The sequence below is a fragment of the Pseudorca crassidens genome, chromosome 18 (genome assembly GCF_039906515.1).
Source record: "Pseudorca crassidens isolate mPseCra1 chromosome 18, mPseCra1.hap1, whole genome shotgun sequence".
Taxonomy (NCBI): Eukaryota; Metazoa; Chordata; class Mammalia; order Artiodactyla; family Delphinidae; genus Pseudorca; species Pseudorca crassidens.
Window position 1 is genome coordinate 71176478 of NC_090313.1, and position 12569 is coordinate 71189046.

Below are 12569 nucleotides of genomic sequence, written 5' to 3' on the forward strand. Positions count from 1 at the left end.
TAACATGCCACTTCTCGGTTTCCAAATAAGCTTACTACGTTTTTAATTAAACTTCTCAGAGCAGTTTGTCAACCTTGGCATTTACACATAAAACACTGACAATTACGTAAAGATTCTTAAGAGATTTGTTTAGAATGTTTCGAGTTAAGAAGCACAGTGCTGGAGAAAGGGCAAAATTAAAGCACTAACGCAGTCTTGTTCACGTAACAGCTCTGGAAACAAAAGCAGTGTGCAGCAGTGCATCCCGCAGAAGGGAATCCTGCTCACTCGTTAGCCCCAGGGGGAGAGAGGGAGCCACGCTGAAAGCACGGCCAGGCACCCTGGCGCTTTTCCTGGGGAACTCTCCTCTTTATTTCTGGAAAAGTACTTAGAAACACCTGTAAGAACTAACAGTATCAACTAGCGGCCTGTGCTTAGAGCTAGCGTCACCGGCAAAGCCCATTAACAATTCCTGGGAAATTAGAGAGTCTGGGTAATAAAATAAAGACTAACCTTTTTGTTTCCTTTTCCTCTGTGCTTAGTTTCACTGGCTCACAGGGTGCTGCATGACGGGGTGTCACACCCGGCACCTGACGCGAAACGACTGCACCAACACCTCAGCTCACCGGGCTGTGCGTAGAAGCGCCGCACACGCCACCTCAGTTCAAGATGGCGGCGGCGAGGCGTGCGCAGAGAGGCTGCGCACCTGCCCTCGATCTGAGGCGGGAGCAGCACAGCTCTGCGGCCTCAGGGGAACCCCGCCCCCCGCCCCGCCCCCGCCCCGCTGACTGTCGGGATCCCCATAATGCAGTCCCGGCCTCGGCCTGTCTGAGAAAGCGAGCCCCCTGGGGTAGAGCTTGCACCTCTCCATTCTTTGATAAAAGAACAAAACTTTCCTTAGCTTCTGAACCAAATTTGGTCTCGTTCTACTGGCACGAGTGACACCAGGCAGGAGGACCCTTGCTGGACCCCAACTGGAAAGGTCGGTAACACTAGCACGGTATCCCTATCGGAAGGATGCAGGCATATGGGGAGGGAGGGAAGCAGAGACAGAGAGATACGACTAATGCTGATACTATGTTCCAAGAAACAAAAATACAGCAGCTTATAAATCTCATTCTCTTAAAGAGAAAGATCATCCGGGTTGTGGATACAGATGAGGTCAGAGGAATAACTGTCACCAGGCAGGTATTGCAAGGCATTTCCAAGGCTCTCTTCTTGCTCTTGTGGACACACAGGCCTGCTCTCACGTGGGCTCCCGGGGCACCGAGCTTCCATCCACTGGCACCTTAAGGGTCCAAGGGGCACCGCCTCGTGGAAGAGGCACCAGGCCGCCTCCCCGGACCTGCGCCCTCCTGTCTGCCATCGCCGCCTCCTCGGAGCCCTCGTAGTGCACTCGGAGCTCTGCAAAGACGGGGAAATGGCTTCCTTCCCTTTCTAGGTGACATTCCGTCAGAGGTGTTCCTAATCGGGGCAGTTTTTCTCCCAGGGACTTGTAGGGTTTGGGTCACAGAGCTGTTGCTGTTTACTTCCAGGCCGCTCTTCAGCACACAGACTTGGGCTAAGAGCTGATCAAGTGAGAGAAACTACAAGCCCTGCTTCGAAGGCCTCTCCTTCTGGAAACCAAGACTCCAGGGCGAGAGAGGGCTGCTGCCTTCTTCTTTCCTGGGTTGAAGGGCCTTGACTCCAACACACTGGGTTCTTGTACTCCCCCCACCCCACCCCAATCCACCAGATACACACAGAGACATCAGAGTCCAGAATTAGGACAAGCATTTGTCATGTGTTTCTCCTCTGTATCTCATTTTAATGTTCTTACTACATAAACAAGAATAGATGTAATGTGTCACACAGCATAATAATAAATGAAATGCCTGTTATAAAACCACCCGACTTAAGAAGTAGAATAGACCCACTACTACTGTGTGTGTTCCTTTCCTATCCCAGCCTTGTGCCCCCAGCAGGCGACACCTTTCTTGAACGTCAGGTTTCTCATTTCCTTGCTTTTTTACATATACATATATGGTTTTATCACATATGCATATGTGTCTTATTCCTAATTTTAAAGCGAAATGTTTCTAATAATTCCTTATGGAAAATCATATTTGTGATTGGTAGATATTCTTTATCAGATTAAGGCAGTTCTCTTCTGAGTTTTTATTTAGAATGTGTTTAGTTTTACCAAATGCTTTTTCTGAATCTATTGAAATGATCATGTGTTTTCCTTTTAATCTATTAAAAAGAATTCCTGGAATAAACCCAGGAATTATAGAAACCCCGTTAGTTTTTTCTTCTTTTTAAAAGTATATGGCTAGATTCAGTTGTTAGTGTTTAGGAATTTTAATCTACGTTCATAAATGTAATTGGCCTGGGGTCTTTCCCATGCTATCTTTGTGTTGTTTTGATATCTAACTTATAACAGTGTCATAGCTTATGTCATGAGGTAGGGAGTAAACTCTTTTTCTGTTCTCTACAGGGTCTCCTGAAACTTTGATAGAACTTGTCTATAAATAATCGGGGCCTGGTTGTTTCTTTTTAGGGATAGCTTTACTGATTCTCTATAATTCAAACTTTACTTTTCTTCTTTCCTCAGTTCTGTTTTTTTTAAAGAAATTTGTCAATTTTATCTAGAATATCAATTTAATTGGCATAAAGTTGTGCACAGTATTCTTATCTTTAAATCTTTCTGTGTCTATACATATGTCCCCCTTTTCATTCCTAACCTTATTTGTGACTTTTCCATTACATGTATCTAATAAAATCAATAGATTCTTTATAAAGAATCAATTGTTGGCTTTGTTAAGTCTGTCATGTTTGTTTTCTATTTCTTTGATTTCTGCTCTTCCTTCCTTCTACTTTTTTTTTTTTTTTTAAGAAGACGTTGTGGGTAGGAGTTTATTAATTAATTTATTTTTGCTGTGTTGGGTCTTCGTTTCTGTGCGAGGGCTTTCTCTAGTTGTGGTAAGTGGGGGCCACTCTTCATCGCGGTGCGCGGGCCTCTCGCTATCGCGGCCTCTCTTGTTGCGGAGCACAGGCTCCAGACGCGCAGGCTCAGTAATTGTGGCTCACGGGCCTAGTTGCTCCGCAGCATGGGGGATCCTCCCAGACCAGGGCACGAACCCGTGTCCCCTGCATTAGCAGGCAGATTCTCAACCACTGCGCCACCAGAGAAGCCCTCCTTCTACTTTTTAAAGAATTATTTTATTTTCTAATATCTTAAGTTAGGTGTTTCACTTACTAATTTTCAGACTTCTTTTCTAATGGAACATTTAATGCTATAAATCTCTAAGTACTGCTTTTGCTCCATCTCATAATGGCTGATATGTATTATCATCATGGATGATACTAAAATTTTAAATTTCCCTTATGATATATTCTCTCAGTCTTCAGATGTATGGAAATTTTAATCTTATCTTTATGGAATTGCAGTCAGAAAACAAAATGTGGTTCACATAATATCAGTTCTTTGAAATTTGTTGAGAATTGCTTTATGGGCTAACAGATGGTCAATTTTTGTAAAGTATCCATGTGTGCTTGAGAAAAATGTGTATTATCAAAGTTTGTGGCCCATCACACTAATTGACCAACATATTGTTTTGTTCAATATTCTGTATCTTTACTGATTTTTTGTTTAACTTAATAATTGAATGAACTGACCTATTAAAATGGATTTGTCCCTTAGTCTTTATATTTTTTATGCTATTTTATTAGTGCACAAATTTAGAATATATATTCCCATTAAAATGATCCTTTTATTATTATGTAGTGATAATGCTTTTTTTTTTATGTAGTGATAATGCTTTTTTGTCTTAAGGTATCTCTTCCTCATATACCTTGCTCAGCTTTCATTTTGTTATTATTTGCTGGGTATATTTTTCCACCCTTTAATTTTCAATGCAGTATTTTTTAAAGCGTGGGTTTCACTCTGATATCAGGGAAGAAATGAACTTTTTTAGCGTTTAAATCAATAATAAAATTTTAGTTTTTTTTAAGAAAACATTTTCAATTATTTTTTTCTTTAACATAAAGGAGTTCCTTATGGTTTTACATGTCAAATGAAGTCAAAGCTACATGGAAACTGATCCAGGACAACAGGTCCATAGCTCACTCAGCATAACACTCTTGTCTGAAAACACCTGACACTGTCTTCCAAAGTCAGTTACTCCATCATCTCCACCTTTGCTTTGATCATTTTCCACAGACTCTTCATGTATCTGTTTTATCAATTAAAAAACTTTGTGACTTTTCTGCTCAATTATTTTTAAAACCACCAATAGTAATACCTATCCCCCAAGGTTAAGATGTCGGATTTCCTTTTGAACTTTATTCCATGCATACACATATATGTACAGACAATATGTGTATCTCTGTAGAAACAGAGAGAGATCAGATTAGGGACCCAGACAGACCTAAATTTAGATCCAGCCTTGTCATTTTCTGTGTGGCACTTCCAAGATTAATGGGTTGTTAAATGCCTTTCAGTTGTCCTGGAATTTTGTCTAGGGCTCCGCGAAAGAACAAAACAATCCGTGACACCCGCGCAGAGTAGAAGATGAAAAGCGCCCACTCAGGAGGCACCCAGACTGTGATTTCACCCGCGGTTCTGCGCGCGTCCCCTGCCGGGCGGGGAGGGAACACTCAGCTCTGCAAGTCAAGTGGGGAGAGGGAGGCAGGGAGGTCAGGGGGACCATGGTGTGACCCGGCAGTACCTGGAATCCGGTATCCGGAGTCCAAGGCACGGGGACCGGGCCTGCAAGGTGAAAAGGAGCCTGTCTGTGATCACCCTTAAAGGGATCCTTCCCGAAGGGCCCTCGAGGGAGGAGCGAAGTCTGGAGCCCAAGGCGTCGGGTCACCTTCTTCTGTGGTCAGGGTCCCCCATGTCCCGGGGTGCCAATACCAGAGGCCATCTGAACCAGATTATAAATTTGGTACATTTGTTATCAGAATCCCTGAGTCTCGGTGGGTTACCTCATTTGTAAATGTTGATAATAATAGTAGTGATACCACAGTTTCCAGGAGGGCTCAAGAGATAATAATAAAGTACTCCTGGGTGCTCTCCGGATTCCCCTCCTCACCTCTGGCTCTTGGAATCCCCCAAAACTCTGACTGATGAGCAGTCCTTACCCTGGCAGGCCTCTTTCTTGGACAAAATCTCTTTTTAAAAAATGACCCCAAGCTATTCCCTTACCCAAGTTCCACATCTGGTGCCCAGGATTCTGTGCTGTGGACCAGCCAGGCCAGCAGACCGGAGGGTATCACTTCTCAGGCACTGCCCAGGCGCAGCCTCCCTCCAGCTGTCTTGGGCCTCTTCAGCTCCCTAGCCTGGGCTAGGACGCCCAGCAAACCCTCACAACGCGTGCGATGGGGTGGTGCTCGAAGCATGGCTTTTGATCTGAGAAAATCAATCCTCTCTTCCTCCCCACACAGTCAGCTATTTTACATCTTCCCTTATATGTAAGATCGCTCATATCTTTTCTGACCAATTCTCAAACCGCACATTCTATTCACAGCAACACCACTTCTGGGCGGGGGCGGGGAGAGGGGGGAGTCTGTATTTTATTTAGTCTTCCTCTGGTCGTGGCTCCACATCCTTGAGCTCTAAACAGCTCTGCACCTTACTCACTGATGTCTAAACACATCAATTTATGAAGGAAGCTCCACTTTTTTTTTTTTTTTTTTTTGCGGTACGCGGGCCTCTCACTGTTGTGGCCTCTCCCGTTGCCATGGCTCACGGGCCCAGCCGCTCCGCGGCATGTGGGATCTTCCCGAACCAGGGAACGAACCCGTGTCCCCTGCATCGGCAGGCGGACTCTCAACCACTGCGCCACCACGGAAGTCCAAAGCTCCACATTTGAAATCCTTCTGCCAAGAAAATAAGCCCCTTCAAATGCAAACCATTTTCTTTTAAATTAGTCACTCTGCATTTGAATGCTCTAGCTTTAGTGAGATTTTTTTTGTTTTTGTTGTGCAGCAGAAAATTTTGTAGACTTAAGTAGAGAAGAGGGGAAATATAAAACTTTACAGGCAAAGAGGGATAATTACTTCTGTTGCATTTGGCTTTTGGATTGGATTACGGTAACTGCGAGCATTATTTCTCCTACTTAAGCTCTACAGGCATATCAAAGTGTCAGGGATATGTGGACCAAAGGTAGCATGAAGTACAAAAAGAAAGCCAAGGGGAGGAAAACTGACACGCATGGAATAGGAGCTAAGGATCAGCGGTTGGAAAGGTCAACGTTTCCAAAAGCTCTAGAGCTCACAGGAAAAATGGAACTGAGAACCAATGTCAGGCAATGAAGGAGGAACCAGAAACTAAAAGAGGCAAGCACACCTGTTGCTAAGTCACTCACTGTGGCAAGTGGAATTTCCTGGAGAGCCACACCAATACATATCCCTTTCCCAGGCTCATCTTACAGTGCCACTGACACTTCTCCAACGAGAGGTGGGAGCTGTATTCAGGACAAATGACAAATGTGAATGTAGAATAAATATATTTTCAGACATTCATATACTCACAAAGTTTCCTTCCCATAACCTTTTCTTTCTTAGGAGCTTACTTGAAGGTGAATTCCAGCAAAGTAAGGAAATAATCTAAGAGGATGACATGAGATCTAGGAAACAGATTCTAAGAGAAGGAAAATCCAGAATGAGAGCTGCACAGAAAGACAAAGCTCCAAGGGAGAGGTTCAGGGGAAAGCACGGGGGTGGGGCTGGGATTCAGGAGATTTATTGTTCTGAGAGTTTGGGACATTTCATTGAAGGCCACTCCATAATACTAGATTTTCCCAACTATGTACATTATTTATAAAAATTAAAAATTTTAATATAAAATAACACTGATATTCTTTGTAATTTGTGGCATACACTTATGGCTGTTTCTTTGCTTAACTCAATATGAAGTTTTCTTGTTTTCTACTTATTTTAATCCTTTTCAATGGTTGCACTGGTATGGAAAGAAAAAGAAGTCTTCTGGTTTTAAACAGTGCGATAAATAAGATTCCATGAAGGTCTATACCCAAGGTATCAAGTTGGGCCATTTAAAAGGAAAAGCTAAAGTTTAACAGGTCATAAGCAGAAGGCACAGGGCTTAGTCTCAGATCCAGGTTTGGTTTGGATTACAGCAGAGATATAATAAATAGGAATCAAAACAGAATCAGTGGTGTGAAGAAACCAGAACCCTGTGCACTGTTGGGAATGTAAGATGGCACAGCCATTGTGGAAAACAGTATGCAGGCTCCTCAAAAATTTTTAAACAATTACTACATGACTCAGATTCCAGCTTCTGGGTATATACCCAAAAGAACGGAAAGCAGGATCTTGAAGAGATAATTGTAGCACTCACGTTCACAGCAGCATTACTCACAATAGCTAAAATGTGGAAGCAACTCAAGTGTCCACTGATAGATGAATGGTGGTTGCCAGGGGCTGGGAGGAGGGGGAAATGGGGAATTATTGTTTAATGGGTATAGAGTTTCTGTTTTTAAAAAAAATAGTTTTGGAAATTGATGGTGGTGCTGGCTGCACACTATGAATGTAACTAATACCAGTGAACTATGCCCTTAAAAAATGGTTAAGATGGTAAATTTTGTTAAGTGAATTTTTCCACAATTTTTAAATATTGGGAAAAAAATCCAACAAGATCAGTGCGCAAGATGAACTATCATTTGGACAATGAGCAATGGTCAGGATTTGAGAAACCACCGAAGGTGGACAGAAGACGGCAACATAGTTTGTATATTCCCTACCTCTGTTCCAAAGCAGTAAATATAATATAGATACCCTAACATACACACACCCACATGGAACTCTCAGTTCCCCATGACTGTATCTTGCTTTTTCAGTTAAATGTATTTTCTTTAAGGACCAACAATTACCCTCTTGTCCAAAAGTGGGTAAAGATCCCAATAACTGAATTACTGATAACTGAGGACTTTATCATCCACAGATCTTTTTTTTTTTACACACACTATTTTAAATAATTTGATTGACTACACTTTGAGGGTTTTTTTTTTAAGCTATTTACTCCCGTTTTACAGATGAGGAAACTGCAGTACAGACAAGTAAAATAACTTGCCTAAGATCATACATCTGTTACATCTGCAGAGCCAGTAAAACGAAAGCTCTGTTATAGCTATTTGTCTACACTTTCCTTTACACCTGGAGTATCACATGGAATGAACAGACCTACATCTACATAAAGTTTCAATAAATGTATTTTCCATATATGTAGTAATATCATTCAAATGTATGTAGATAGGAATAAAAACTTACTGACTGTGGCAAATCTAAAGTTGCCATACAAACTTGGGTATAGCTGAAAGTACCCTTAAAATCCCTTACATCTCCCATGATTTTATATACTTAACCCCAAGCAGTGTTTCCATGCACACTAAAATTTGAGAATCAATGCCCTAAACCTATGAAAGGCACAAAAGGATGTCAGGGTATCCAAACAACTCTGCCTTTAAAATAGCTATGAAAACACTGGTGAATGGAAAATAGGTAGATATTGCTTCTTGCAATATTTACTTCATCTTATTTAAATATTTGCATTTTATACACTTAGTCATTTTTTTTTTTTATTTTTATTTTTGCCACACCACTTGGCTTGTGGGATCTTAGCTCCCCAACCAGGGATTAAACCTGTGCCCTTGGCAGTGAAAGCGCAGAGTCCTAACCACTGGACCACCGGGGAATTCCACTTATTCAACCTTATTATATTATATGCTGCTGAGGAGATTAAAGAAGCTAGTAGAGTCATATCTTTCAGGGGGAGTAGGTTTTAAAATTAGTGTGTAAGTTAAATATATTTGTGATGTGGCTCTACTTATTATGACTTTATATAAATTTTCTCAATGGATACTGAAAGTACAATTTCTACTGTGCAGAATTCAGCAAAACTTTTTTGCCTTTAGAAAGAGGAAAGTTCATAACTCTTACATTAAGTTACAATGCCAGTTAAGGAGTGGGTGAAAAGAAAAACCACTACTGAAAATAACAGACATTCAGAAGGGTAGGAAGAAAATCCTATTCTAACAGTGTCACAAGGGCCAGTCAAAAAGCAAGTGATACAGAGAAGTCCTGGAGAAAGAGGATTGAGAAGAAAGGACTGGATTTGGTCATTGGTGATCTACAATAACAATTCTGTAAAACTGGACAGCAGAAGCCCCCGAGGAACTGAAGTGACTCCAACTTACAGTGATAAGCAGCAGTAGCATAACCAGACTTGCTAAAGATAGTGTTTGTTTTGTTGTCTTTAAAGCAGCCCTGGAAGGCTCAGTCAGAGATGATGCATTAAGTATAAGCTTAAGAAATTTTCATTTCCCCAGCAAACAAAAAGAAAATGGGTAGGGACACAACATAAGTGCTGGAATGAAGATGGAATTCCACTGGATCCAGACAGAAGATTAGGTGCTGGCAACTATCTTCCCTCATAAAATGAAAGCGGATAAGAACACGCACACATACTCCAGATAAATCCACAAGAGAAAGAAACATAAAATTTTGGCAAATTCTGGAAAGAAAAACAAATCTTTTAAGAAGAACCATAGCCCAGAACACATGCTAGAGAATAGCATTGCAAAGGTAAAGTTCAGATGTGGAAGACAATTCGAAAAACTCTAAATATCTAAAAAGAATTCCAGAAACAGAACAGAGAAAATGAAGGGAAAAAAACAGTAAAGATAGCTATATGCTGTTTTAAAATCAGATATAAAACAAAATGACAGAGGGAAGCTTGAAAAAAGGGGTATCAAATATTTGTATCAGTCACAGAACTTCTAAGACCCGAACTCTGAAACATATGAAGTTAAAAAAAAAAAAAGAACTATCTCCTAAACTAACAGGTTTGACAGATGATAAAACCAAGATATATAAATTTAAATAACCCAATAAACAAGCTCAATCTAAAACACACATACATACACAAAAGTTGGTACACAAAACACTGTGAATAAACCTAAATAAACCTTCTTTTCAGGCACATATGGAAACAAACAACAAAAATCTCTCAATACAGACCAAGAAGTAAAATTACACAAGTGACATTCTTAGCCTACGTTCAGTTAAATTAGAAATTAATCACAAAAAGATAACAAAATCACCACCACCATGCCCAACCCTATCTACTCAAAATTTTTTAAAAGTCTGCTGGGAGAAAAAGTCCCACTAAGCTTAAGACTCAAAAGAAAAATTATAAGCTATTTAGAAATTGAATAATAATGGGGAACACTACAAAACAAAACCTTTGGAATGTAATCAAGCCATAGTCAGAAGAGAAATGTATATATTATTAAAGACAGACTAAAGGTAAATGAACTGAGTATATACCCCCAAGAGACTAAAAGAAGAATTAACAAATTCAAATAAATTTGAAAAAAGGAATGAAGATTATTGCAGAAATTACAGAAATAACATGTAACAACAACAAAATGCTCAATCAATAAAAACTAAAGCAGGTTCTTAGTCAAGGAAATCCAAGGATAGAGGGAAAAAAAAAAGATAAAAAAAATTTTTTTGAACCCAGAAAAAATAAATATATAAGAGATGCTGCAGAGGAGATGTACGATATAAAGTAGCCTACTTGAACAGATTTTTAAATCTAGACATGCACAACTGCTACGGAAAACATGAGTTACCAAAATTTCACTTCAGGAAGACTGAAAAACTTGGATTAACTAACCATAAATAAGCTAAAAAGATAATAAAAGCTTCAGCTCTTAAAAAAGCTTTTAGGCCCCAAAGGAGTAAGGGTAAAGGAGTGAGGATAGACTAAGCCAGTGTTCCTTATCCAACAGCAACAATGAGAAAAAGTAATTTTAAAGAAAAATAGAGTTTGCAAGATTGTTGTGAAGTAAACTTTTACTTATGGATATAAAAGACACCAACCAACCCAATTCATGGATGGAAAGATTTCAATATTATAAAAATGACCATTCTCTCCAAAAAAAAAAATTTCTTTTAATTCAATGCCATTCCAGTAGAAATCCTAAGGGCTTCTCCCAGAATTTGGCAACCTGATTTTAAATTCATGTGCAGGTGTAAAAAGACAAAAATAGCCAAAACAATTTTGAACAGTAGTAATAAGGGAGATGCCTTACTATAAAACTACAGTAATGAAAATATACTAGTTGCAGGAGTACTTACATAAACTAATGGAAGACAAAAGAAAGCCTAGAAACATTATAAACATAAATATGACATTATTTTAAATATATTCTCAACATATAAAGGCACTTGGTATATGACAGCTATGGCATTTAAATCAAAGTAGAAAGAATGAACTATTTAGTAAGTAATAGTGCTGAGGTGAATGGCTATACATTAGAAAAAGATACAGTAAGACCCTAACTCACACCACATACAAAGTTAATTTCAAAGGGATTCAAATCTAAAAATTAAAAGCAAATAACAGCTCTTATACACTGCTGGTGGGAGTATAAAGTAAGACAACCACTTTGGAATGTAATTTGGCAATACCTAGAAAGTAGAATACCCATATTCATTAAACTCAACATTCCCATTCAAAATAACCATTTATGAGACAGGAAGGATGCCCACTTTGGCCCTGGCTGTAATAATGAAAGTGTAAACAATCTGATAATAAGAATAAAAATATGAAAAATGATTAACTGCTATAAGAATGAATTAACTGTGGTATAGTCAAACAATAGAATACTTTACAAAAGCAATTAAGAGGAATTTACAGAACTTCATCAAATTTAATACGACATCGTGATTTAAGAAGCATCCTAATTTCAGAGATGTTAAATCGTGAAAATATAGAACAACATGTAACAAACATGGCTATACCTATACCTCAAAGACACAGTACTGAGTAAAAATAGGTTTCAAAATTATAGATACAATGGATTTTTTCCCATAAAATTTAAAAATATACAAAATACTCCTATGCACTTTTTAAAATACACATACGTAAAAGAAGGATGAAAACATGCATGGGAATGATACACATTAATATCAGGATATTTACTGCTTAGTGAAGAAGGGGGGTAAGAATCAAAAAAGGTTATAAGCTTTAACTATACCTTTTAGTATTCTACATCTTAAAAAAAAAAAAAAACAGGAATGTAGTTTTTACATAAAGTGAGTTTCTCCTCCCCATGAAAGGACAGACACAAATGCAATCACTCCACATCATCTATGACACAATTATGGAATGTTTATTCTTAAAACACAATAAAGAAACACTGCTTCCTAAACATTCCTGAGAGATTTTACTGCTCACTGGCAGAGGGAGCAGACAAAGTGTGTGTGTGTGCGCGCGCACGTGCGTGCCTGTGTGCGCGTGCGTGCATGTGTGTGTGTGTGCATGTGCGTGTGTATGCACGCGTGTTGGGGTGGGGGGAGTTATCGAGAATTGAAACAAATATGGTGAAGTATTAACATCTTTTAAACTTGGAGAATGAGATCATGATGGTCTGCTACATTATTTCCCGGATGCTGGAAATATTTTTTACTTGAAAATTGAAAAAACAGAACTAAGAAAAGCACCATGTACAATGTAAAATGTGAGCTCTATCAAGATTTCAGAAAGTAAATAATTCCTACATTATATAAACTGTTTCATA